This window comes from Eretmochelys imbricata, chromosome 8 (assembly GCF_965152235.1).
Source record: "Eretmochelys imbricata isolate rEreImb1 chromosome 8, rEreImb1.hap1, whole genome shotgun sequence".
Classification (NCBI taxonomy): domain Eukaryota; kingdom Metazoa; phylum Chordata; order Testudines; family Cheloniidae; genus Eretmochelys; species Eretmochelys imbricata.
This window is the reverse complement of record NC_135579.1, coordinates 87,539,358-87,551,581: the sequence shown is the minus strand read 5'-3', so window position 1 is coordinate 87,551,581 and position 12,224 is coordinate 87,539,358. Positions and strand designations below refer to the sequence as shown.

The 12,224-nt window shown below is 47.8% G+C and overlaps 1 protein-coding gene across 3 annotated transcripts in view; it reads left to right on the top strand.

Annotated features, from left to right (window-relative positions):
• LRRC7 (leucine rich repeat containing 7) overlaps nucleotides 1-12,224 on the top strand; it is a 250,821-nt gene that overhangs the window by 159,529 nt on the left and 79,068 nt on the right. The gene's annotated exons all lie outside the window — the stretch shown is intronic.

Below are 12,224 nucleotides of genomic sequence, written 5' to 3'. Positions count from 1 at the left end.
TCTGCAGAACTGCTGCCGAGCCATTCGGTCCCTAGTCTGTAGCATTGCATGGGATTCTTCCGTCCTAAGTGCAAGACTCTGGACTTGTCCTTGTTGAACCTCATCAGATTTCTTTTGGCCCAATCCTCTAATTTGTCTAGGTCCCTCTGTATCCTATCCCTACTCTCCAGCGTATTTACCTCTCCTCCCAGTTTAGTGTCATCTGCAAACTTGCTGAGGGTGCAATCCACACCATCCTCCAGATCATTTATGAAGATATTGAACAAAACCGGCCCGAGGACTGACCCTTGGGCCACTCCACTTGATACCGGCTGCCAGCTAGACATGGAGCCATTGATCACTACCCATTGAGCCCGACAATCTAGCCAGCTTTCTATCCACCTTATAGTCCATTCATCCAGCCCATACTTCTTTAACTTACTGGCAAGAATACTGTGGGAGACCGTGTCAAAAGCTTTGCTAAAGTCAAGGAACAACACGTCCACTGCTTTCCCCTCATCCACAGAGCCAGTTATCTCGTCATAGAAGGCAATTAGACTAGTCAGGCATGACTTGCCCTTGGTGAATCCATGCTGACTGTTCCTGATCACTTTTCTCTCCTCTAAGTGCTTCAGAATTGATTCCTTGAGGACCTGCTCCATGATTTTTCCAGGGACTGAGGTGAGGCTGACTGGCCTGTAGTTCCCAGGATCCTCCTTCTTCCCTTTTTTAAAGATGGGCACTACCATTAGCCTTTTTCCAGTCGTCTGGGACTTCCCCCGATCGCCATGAGTTTTCAAAGATAATGGCCAATTGCTCTGCAATCACATCCGCCAACTTCTTTAGCACTCTCGGATGCAGCGCATCCGGCCCCATGGACTTGTGCTCATCCAGCTTTTCTAAATAGTCTCGAACCATTTCTTTTTCCACAGAGGGCTGGTCACCTCCTCCCCATGCTGTGCTGCCCAAAGCAGTAGTCTGGGAGCTGACCTTGTTCGTGAAGACAGAGGCAAAAAAAGCATTGAGTACATTAGCTTTTTCCACATCCTCTGACAGTAGGTTGCCTCCCTCATTCAGTAAGGGGCCCACACTTTCCTTGACTTTCTTCTTGTTGCTAACATACCTGAAGAAACCCTTCTTGTTACTCTTAACATCTCTTGCTAGCTGCAACTCCAAGTGTGATTTGGCCTTCCTGATTTCACTCCTGCATGCCCGAGCAATATTTTTATACTCATCCCTGGTCATTTGTCCAATCTTCCACTTCTTGTAAGCTTCTTTCTTGTCCTTAAGATCAGCAAGGATGTCACTGTTAAGCCAAGCTGGTCGCCTGCCATATTTACTATTCTTTCTACACAGGGATGGTTTGTCCCTGTAACCTCAATAAGGATTCTTTAAAATACAGCCAGCTCTCCTGGACTGCTTTCCCCCTCATGTTATTCTCCCAGGGGATCCTGCCCGTCAGTTCCCTGAGGGAGTCAAAGTCTGCTTTTCTGAAGTCCAGGGTCCGTATTCTGCTGCTCTCCTTTCTTTCCTGTGTCAGGATCCTGAACTCGGCCATCTCATGGTCACTGCCTCCCAGGTTCCCATCCACTTTAGCTTCCCTTACTAATTCTTCCCATTTTGTGAGCAGCAGGTCAAGAAGAGCTCTGCCCCTTGTTGGTTCCTCCAGCACTTGCACCAGGAAGTTGTCCCCTACACTTTCCAAAAACTTCCTGGATTGTCTGTGCACCGCTGTATTGCTCTCCCAGCAGATATCAGGGTGATTGAAGTCTCCCATGAGAACCAGGGCCTGCGATCTAGTAACTTCCGTGAGTTGCCGGAAGAAAGCCTCATCCACCTCATCCCCCTGGTCCAGTGGTCTATAGCAGATTGCCACCATGACATCACCCTTGTTGCTCACACTTCTAAACTTAATCCAGAGACACTCAGGTTTTTCTGCAGTTTCATACTTGAGCTCTGAGCAGTCATACTGCTCCCTTACATACAGTGCAACTCCCCCACCTTTTCTGCCCTGCCTGTCCTTCCTGAACAGTTTATATCCATCCATGCCAGTACTCCAGTCATGTGAGTTATCCCACCAAGTCTCTGTTATTCCAGTCACATTATAATTCCTTGACTGTGCCAGGACTTCCAGTTCTCCCTGCTTGTTTCCCAGGCTTCTTGCATTTGTGTATAGCCTCTTGAGATAACTCGCTGATCGTCCCTCTTTCTCTCTTTTCTCTCCCTCTTTGAGCAGACACTTTTCATCAGAGCACAAGTGGACAATTCAGCTGATTTTCAAGGAAAGGGGTCATTCATCAATAGACTTTTTGTGACAAAGAGAAACAAGAAATGTTTGTTATCCTAGCAGTTCTGGTACTCAAACTGGTGAAATTGTTGAGACGTCCTCTGAAACTACTTTTGCTATACTCAGACCTGTTGTCCCAGAATGGAGGAGCCGTCCTCCATCGCAGCTCATGCACCCTACATCTAACAGCATAATTTCTGGATGGAAGTTGTCAGGCTGCCTGCAGTGGCTCAAGAGCATGAGTACCAACCTCATGGTAGACATTTATGGAGCAGGACACAAACCCCCAAATGGTTGTGAGTTCTATCATTAGATTTCACCAACCATTTACCAAGTGAGAATTCCTCAGACACTATAAGAGCCTTAACATGGAGACACAGACAGTCTCCTTGGGTACCCCAATTTATCTCACCATCCACTTAAGCTTACCTGTGTGATAGATTGTTGCCTTAGAGCAATACCAAAGAGCAATATTCAGATTACTCCCAATCCCAAAAGAGAGTTTTTCCATCTATAAGACATCCAACTATAAGACATGCAACCCCCACATGGGACCTTAATTGTGTAGTGACAGGTCTCATGCCTATCCATGAAGATTTCCTTCCCTGTAGAAGTCACATCAGCTATGAGAGTTGGTGAGATAGGAGCATTCATAGGGAATCCCCCTCCCATACTGTTTTCCACTGTGACATGGTATCTCTTAGGCAACACCATAAATTCATATTAAAAATAGTGCTGAGCTTCCATTTAAATCAGGTTATATATCTACCTACATTTTTTCACAAACCTCCTTCTAATAATGGCCAAGCTAAGCTACATAGCCTTGGTGTATGTAGGGATCTACTCTTTTACCTACAGAGAATAAAACCTTTTAGGTGCTCTCCTCGGCTATTCTTATACTTTGCAAAGAAGACTACCCTATTTTCACCCAAAGATTATCTAAGTGGGTTTTGGGGTGTATTAGACACTTCTATGAAATAGCTAAATTACATCCACCAGATAATTTTAGAATCCATTCCACTAGGGTGCAGGCAGCCTTGACTGCTTCTTTGTGAAGCATTCCCATAGTTGACATCTGTGAAGCTGCCACCTGGGGTTCCATATGTACTTTTACCAGACATTATGCCATATTAATGGAAGCTTCCAGAGCAGACACTTCTGATGGCAGAGCTGTTTTATAGTTTATTTTAAGTGAAACTGAGCACCCATCATCTTAGTTAAATAACTCATGAGATTCACCAAGAGTGGACAATAAATATCTGAATACTCAAAGAAGAAAGAAAAGTTACTTATCTGTACAGTACAGTATCTGGAGGGTTTTTTGTGTGTTGTCCATATGCAGTATATATATTCCACAACCTGCACTTCTTCCCCTCTGCTTCAGAGTACTATTATGGACTATATTCTGTGGTAGAGATGGGACTTAGTGGCAGTTGGTCCCACATCACCCTTTCTGCCTGCGGTATGGAAGTATGAGGGCACTCAGGGCTCATGCGCAGCCCCCACAGACACTGCTGGCCAAAAAACTCCAACCTCAAACGCATGGAGTGCATGCACACAAATAAGAGTTAAATATATATTTATGGACAACACATCTCAAAGAGCTCCAGTTACTGTACAAGTTACTTTCTTTTTTGTTGTGATGCAGAATGAAAACAAATTTGGAAACCTCCAGAAATTTTCACAAAACAGAATACTTGTTTTCTGGCTAGTCCTAATCACTGTAAGATTTATTAGTTCACAAGTCTCTTATCCTTCAGGGAGTGTCATAAATCAGCATGATGCATCTGAGGCTAGATTTTATATTTGGATCTCTGAGACTCGGGAGAAATGAATCCTCCCAAAAATGAGTCCTCCCAACTTTAACTTTCAGTTAGCGAAGCCCTGATTCTGCTTCCATTAACCCAGTGGCAAATCAACTTCATTGGGAGCAGGATCAAGCCCACAAATGAGCTCCAGATCCACATTTTCTTCGAGGGCTTACTCATGTCCATCCCATATTATGTGTGTGTGCTCGCCACATGCACTGGTGCCGGAAGTTTTTCCCTCAGTAGTAGCCGTAGGGGATCGGCTCTGGCGCCCTCTGGAGTGGCACCCACATGGCATGGTATAAGGTCGGCTTTGGGATGCAGCAGCCGGCACCGGTCAGACAAGAGCCACCGCTCAGCTTGATCTGGGTCACCAGAGACCGACCGCTCTGCTGGTAGCTTCGGCTCAGAGCAGGATTCCCTGACTGCAGGACAAGCCCCAGTACCGACAGTGCAGACGACATCATCGGACGACATCAAATCTGTCCCATGGTCCCAAGTGCAGTGGCTGGCGCCATGGTACCCATAGAACCCTTGAGGATTCTCCCAGGCTGCTCGATCAGTGTCGGGAGCCTCCGAGAGGCTAGCGGTCTCAGTATCCCGTCCCCCTGCAGTACTGGAGACTTTGGGGGATAGGACCCTGAAGGTTCAGGAGGAGCCAGGGGAGCAAGCTGCTGGACCACCAATGGACGTGGAGGTTCCCACAGCACTGGCATGAGGGGGAATGGGCCCCCTCATCCATTCCCTCAGGATGACACCAAGGCGCACCAGGAATCTTTGAAGAAGGTTGCTTTTAACCTGGGGCTTCAAGCAGAGGAACTGGAAGAGCCCTCGAACTCTCTGTTTGACATCCTCTGCTCCTTGGCTCCTGCCAAGGTGGCTCTACTCTTTCATGAAGGGGTTTCTAAGATCACTAATGCCCTGTGACAGACCCCGCCTTCCCTGGCCCCTATCTCTAAAAGGGCCAAATGCAAGTACTTCTTGCCAACCAAAGGGCATGAGTACTTTTACTCCCACCCAGCCCCTAGTTCCCTTGTGGTCGAGGCAGTTAACCACAAGGAGAGGCAGGGACAACCCAGGGCCACCCCCAAAAATAAAGACATCAGGAGGCTGGATCTTTTTGGGCGAAAGGTTTATTCGTATTCCAACCTTCAGCTAAGAGTGGCCAACCACAAAGTCTTGCTTGGCCAATATGACTTTAATATGTGGCAAGCCATGGCCAAGTTCGTAGGGTCGCTCCCAGAGGCGTCCAAGAAGGAGTTCCGAGTGATCCTTGATGAGGGCAAGACTGTGGCCAGGGAGGCCCTCCAAGTGGCGTCAGACACTGTGGATGCTGCTGTCCTCACCATGGCTTCCGCTATCTCTATGCGGTGAGCCTCTTGACTGCTCCTCTCTGGGTTGTCCACAGAGGCTCAGCAGTCAGTGCAGGACCTGTCCTTCGACAGTTGGCCCTATTTGTGGAGCAAACAGACAGCAAGTTGCATGGCTTCAAGGACTCCTGCACCACCCTATAAACCCTGGGTCTCTATGTCCCAACCCCAGTGCATAAGCGGTTCAAACCGCAGCAGCCGCAGGGCCAGGGGAGTCAGCCTCGGCAGGACCAGCCCCATAAACAAGCCAAGGGCTACAAACACCGCCTGAGCCACCCACCTCCACCCTCTGCCCAGTTGGGCTTGACCTATAATAAGCAGGGGGCCAAATGATTGTTTTGAGGGTGTGCCCAAGGGCAACTTACCAGACTATTCCCCAGATCCATCCTTCTCTGTGTTCTCCAACCGCCTTTCCCTCTTCCTCCCTGCATGGATGGCTATAACCTCAGACTGATGGGTCCTCAGCACAGTGAAACAGGGTTATACCCTCCAGTTCCTTTCTACCCCCCCCTTCCCACCCACCTTCCCCGTCCCTCTTCAGGGACCCCTCTCACGAGAGTCTCCTCGTGCAGGAGGTAAAGGGATTACTAGAGCTGGGTGGGGTGGAAGAAGTTCCTCTCGAGTACAGGAACAAGGGGCTCTATTTCCGGTACTTCTTAATCCCAAAGGCCAAGCGTAGTCTACAGCTCATCCTGGACCTGTGAGATCTCAACAAGTACCTAAAGAAGTCGAAGTTCTGCATGGTCTTCCTGGTTTCTATTATCCCCTCCCTGGATCCGGGAGACTGTATGCCGTCCTTGACTTGAAGGATGCATACTTCTACATAGCGATCTTTCAAGGACACAGACGCTTCCTCCGGTTTATGGTGGGGCCCCACCACTACCAGTTTGAGGTCCTCCCATTTGGCCTGGTGACAGCACCGAGAGTGTTTACCAAGTGCATGTCGGTGGTAGCGGCTTACCTCAGGTGGTGCGATATTCATATTCACACGAACCTCAATGACTGGCTTGTCAATGGCAGCTCCAGGTCTCAAGTCCAAAGGGATGTTGCGGTGCTTCAGGCCATGTGCCGCTGTCTGGGCCTACTGGTAAACAACAAAAAGTCGATGTTAGTGCCAGTGCAGAGGATAGAGCTCATCGGAGCAGTCCTCGACTCACCCTGTGCCAGGGTGTTTCTGCCGCTGGAAAGGTTGACGAACCTCATCGCGGAAGTCTCTGCATTCCCTCTGACTACAGCCAGGGTCTGTCTGCACCTCTTGGGTCTCATGGCAGCATGGTGGTCCGCCATGCCAGGCTCCGAATGCGGCCCCTGCAACAATGGCTGCGGACAGTCTATTCCCAGTCCAGAGACCCCCTGGAAAAGATTGTTAACATTCCCCAGGTGATACTTACCTCGGTGCAATGGTGGACCGACCACAGGACAGTCCTGGAGAGAGTTCCATTCGACAACTTCTCTCACTATATCCGAGTTGGTGTCGGACGCCTTGGACCTCAGCTGGGGTGTGCATCTCAGTGACCTCCAGACACAAGGGATGTGGTCCCTGGAGGAGGCGAAGTTGCACATAAGCTGCTCAAAAAGCTCTGAGCAGTCCAGCTGGCATGTGGAGTCTTCCTGCCCCACCTGTTGGGCAAGGTGATACGAGTACTGACGGACAACACAGCTTCGATGTTCTACATCAACAGGCAAGTGGGAGTGCACTTGTCAACTCTCTGCCAAGAGGCACATCCAGAGCTAGCCTGCATGAGCTTCCAAAGGTGGGGAACTCCCCAAGTGGACCTATTTGCTACCAGACAGAACAGAAAATGCCACTGGTTTTGCTCCCGGCAAGGTCTGAGCAAGGGCTCCCTCTCCGATGCCTTCCTCTTGCTGTGGTCTTGGAACCTGATGTACTCATTCCCTCCGATTCTGTTCATCAGCAGGGCCCTGGCAAAGATCAACAGAGTCATAGCACAGGTTGTCGTGATCGCCCCAGCGTGGGCTTGCCAACATTGGTTCGGCATGCTCATGAGGTTGTCAGTGGTCTCTCCTTGGCCTCTGCCCAACCACCCGGACCTGTGTCACAAGACCATGGCCAGCTCCTACACCCAACCTGGAGTCCCTCCACCTCCCACAGTGGATTCTGCATGGCTGAACCCGGAGTGACAGACCTGTTTAGAAGGAGGCCAACAGGTCCTCCTGGAGAGTGGGAAGCTCTCAACCAGACTGACTTATCTGGCCAAGTGGATGAGGTTTTTCCACTGTGCATCCAAGCGCAGCTTTCTTCCATACAGGCTGTCCTGGACTACCTGCTCCATTTGAGGAACCAGGGCCTGGCACACTCTTCCATTAGAGTGCATCTAGTGACCATCTCCGCTTTTCACCCGCCAATCCAAGGACAGACGGTGTTTTCCCATGATATGACAGTCAGATTTTTGAGAGGGCTTGAGAAACTCTTCCTTCAGGTATGGACTCCTGTCCCGCAGTGGAATCCTAACTTGATCCTCTCTAGGCTCACTGACCCCCCTTTGAGCCTCTGGGTTCCTGCTCCCTTTTCCACTTGTGGAAGGTCGCGTTCCTGGTGGCAGTGACATCGGCAAGACTGGTCTCTGAAATTAAAGCCTTGACCTCAGAACCTCTGTACACAGTCTTCTACAAAGATAAGATTCAGTTGCGACCCCACCCGCCTTTCCTGCCAAAGGTTTCCACTTTCCATATGAACCAGAACATCTTCCTCCCAGTGTTCTGTCCCAAACTGCACAAGACCAGTGAGGAGAGGCATCTTCATGCCCTGGACATCTGGAGGGCTTTGGCTTTCTACTGAGAACGTACTAAACCTTTCTGAAAATCTACTCAACTCTTCATCACTGCAGCGGATAGGATGAAGGGGCCCCCGGTGTCCTCACAAAGGATTTCCAATTATGCACCAATTACCTGGTGCATAAGGACCTGTTACGACCTGGTGGGGGTTCTGCCACTGGCAATTGTCAGAGCCCACTCGACGAGAGCGCAGGCATGTTTGGTGGCCTTCCTGGTGCACATTCCTATCCATGACACCTGTAGATCTGCAACGTGGTCCTCTGTTCACACGTTTACCGCTCATTGTGCCATCACTCAGCAGGCCAGAGACGATGCTGGGTTCAGCAGAGCTGTGTTGCAATCTACACGTCCGTGAACTCCTATCCACCTCCAGGGGTACTGCTTTTGGAGTCGCCTAATATGGAATGGCCATGAGCAAGCACTTGAAGAAGAAAAGACAATTACCTTTTCTGAAATTGATGTTCTTCGAGATGTGTTGCTCATGTCCATTCCACAACCCGCCCTCCTTTCCCACTGTCGGAGTTTCCGGCAAGAAGGAACTGAAGGTGGAGGGAACCGGTGGTGCCACTGCAGAGCCAGAGCCAGTCCCCTATGGATACTACTGAGGGAAAACTTCCAGCACCAGTGCATGTGGCGAGCACACACACCTAATATGCAATGGACATGAGCAACACATCTCAAAGAACACTAGGTATGGAAAAGGTAACTGTCTTTTTCTAGCTATGACAGAATACTATACATTTTTTTATTGTACAGAAAGGCCTAATTTTGGCTAAACAAGTCATTTGGATATCTGGCATTAAAAAAATGTACCAGATAACATGAATATGTTTATTTACACAGGCTGCTGTTTGCATCTAAAACACATAAATTTATTTCCAAATATCAGAGACTCTAAAGACTAAATAAAAGTGATATATGAAATGGTACACTACACAAAATTCTGTTCTTATTCATACTGGTGCAACCTCATTGAAGTCAATGGATTTGCAGTGGTGTAATTGAGACCAAATTATGGTCCTTTTACACTTACACTATATTAGACTCCCTTAATCCTACCCACACCTACCTACTAGTATGTGAATTAGTGTAAGGGGATGTAAGTTTATGTAATGTGCACATGAGGAGCCAGAAAAAAAAGTGTACCTGTGTGTAAGTTAAAATACAACACATTCTTACTCATTCCTGTTAGTAGCCTTTCTTACTACAGTTCTCTCTCTGTCTCCTCAATGCAAGACGTATAGCAGTGTACGTTCCCTTATACTCAAGCATGGGGAGCCAAAGCTGTGGCAATAAATAAGATACAGGGGGCGTCTAATTATATTTTGATAAATAAAAGGGAGTTTAAATGGGTCTGGAAGAAGTCTACATGTGTATAGCATGCACTGTCTGGGGGCCACAGGAGAAGGTTTAAATTTGAAATGGGCCATCTTGATTATCACTACAAAAGTTTTTTTTCTCCTGCTGATAATAGCCCACCTTAATCAATTAGTCTCATTAGAGTTGGTATGGCAACCCCCATTTTTTCATGTTCTTTCTATCTATCTATCTATCTATCTATCTATCTCTCTCTTCCTACTGTATTTTCCACTGCATGCATCTGATGAAGTGGGCGTTAGCCCACGAAAGCTTATGCTCAAATAAATTTGTTAGTCTCTAAGGTGCCACAAGTACTCCTCATTCTTTTTATTAAATTCTATGTTAGCTACAGATCCCTCTAAACTTTCTTAGACCCAATTCTGAATTTGAAAATTTGGCCATGCATTGCTGTGTGCATGAATTAGTTTGTCTCAAGTAGTAATTAATTAATCTGTGATCCACTTTTCTGATAACAAAGTAGTGAAAACTAAATTTGAGATAGTTTAGGCATTGTTTCCTTTCTTGTGGGTACTAATTATAGGATTTAAAATGTATAACACTTTTCCGTCCATAGAGCCATTTTACACACCAGGAATTGGAGATTATCTCACAGGGGTAATATATATTCATATTTAGCAATGGAATTTCATTCATTTTGATAGTCAACTAATCAGTTATAGAGCCCCCCCCCGGACTTGAGGAGAGGGGGCTCTGTGACTGATTAGTTGGACAGACAGATGAAGCCTAAGTCTAATGCAGGGGTGGGCAAACCTTTTGGCCCGAGGGCCACATCTGGGTATGGAAATTGTATGGTGGGCCATGAATGCTCACGAAATTTGGGTTGGGGTGCAGGAGGGGGTGAGGGCTCTGGGATGGGACTGCGGGCTCTGGGATGGGGCCAGAAATTAGGAGTTCAGGGTGTGGGGGGGTCTCTGGGCTGGGGCAGGGGGTTGAGATTCAAGAGAGGGATCAGGGCAGGGGCTTGGGGCATGGGAGGGGGTCAGGGGTGCAGGCTTTGGGTGGTGCTTACCTCAAGCAGCTCCTGGAAGCAGTGGCATGTCCCCCCTCTGGCTCCTATGGGGAGGTGCGGTCAGGTGGCTCTGTGCAATGCCTCGTCCTCAGGTGCCTCTCTGAAGCTCCCATTCACTGCAGTTACTGGCCAATGGGAGCTGCGGGGCTGGTGCTTGGGGCGAGGGCAGCGCACAGAGTCCCCTGGCTGCCCCAAAACGTAGGAACCAGAGTGGGGACATGCTGCTGCTTCTGGGAGCCTCGGCACGCATGCAGGAAGCGGCCTCCGAACCTGCTCCCTGCCTGGAGCACAGGAACAGGGCAAGCCCTAGACCCCGCTCCCCAGCAGGAGGTCGAAGGCCGGTTTAAACTGGCTGGAGGGCCGGATGTGGCCCATGGGCTGTAGTTTGCCCACCCCGGGTCTAATGGCTCCTGTGGATACAACAGGAGAGTTTATAAATTCTGCACCAGAAAGAAAGGCTCCCTTCCCTACTTGAGATTAGAGTAGTACACAGTTTGGGGGCCTTGTTGTTGGCCTCATGCCAGTTTCCTTTTGGGGGATGGGAGGAAATATTTGTCCTCACTGCCCGTTTAGCCAGGGTGGTGTGGGTTTTTTCACCTCCCCGGGACCTAGAGGGTAGGTTAGGCTGTAAAATTCATTTTGTTGTAACTTGGCAGGTGCTCAGTGCAGGAAATCATTCAGTAGAAGGTATAGTTTCCTCATAAACTGGAAGTGGATTAGTAGAAAGCACCTCCTAAAGAAGGAATGGGGTTAGGGCCTCTAATCTCTGAAGACAATCCCCTCTTTCTGACCTACCCCCCAATTAACCTTTCTACAAGTGGAGGGTGATGGAGATCAACAATGGTGCTGGGAACAAGTTGACAAGATGGAGGGCTGATGGCAGCTGTCCACCAGGTGGTACAGATTACAAAGGAAGGATGATTTGCACTGGATGAATTATTGAGATATGTTACTTAATAAAGGCTAGTTAAACCACATTCCTGGTGTCTTGTCTGTCTTCCTGTGGGGCCTGGGACAAAAACTTTCAGGCCTTTATTATGCTTCATAAAGAAACAAGCAAAAAAGAAAAGGAAAACAAAAAAGGGGACAGGGAGAGAAAATTTCCCATTCCCACCCTTCTTTTGCAGGTCACTTTTAGCAGATCGAGCTAACTGATATTACATGAAAATATCTGTTCACATATACAACTACATTTTCCAGTTTAGAACTTTTGTTTTATTGTTACATTTCATTTTGTCTTATGGGAAAAATCATAATGACTGTATTATAGTGTCTCTTCAAAAAGGGGTTTCATATTATTGCAGAATATATTCTAATAGAAAATTAAAATGCTAAATGGTATGTTGTATCTATAAACAAATCCCCTTAACGCAAGTACTTTCCAAGAAATACTGTGTTATGAGCCATTATTTTGGTTGTCTGATCTTTATTGATATTGTATAATGCCAGGCAAATTCGAATAATAACTTCTTATTGTGCAAGGGGGAGAATGTTCATACAACTACCAATACGTATGTTAACAATAAGGCAAAGACAATTGTTCTTTAATATCTCAAAGGCACTTTATCAGTTTGTTCAGGCTCAACATGTGGCTC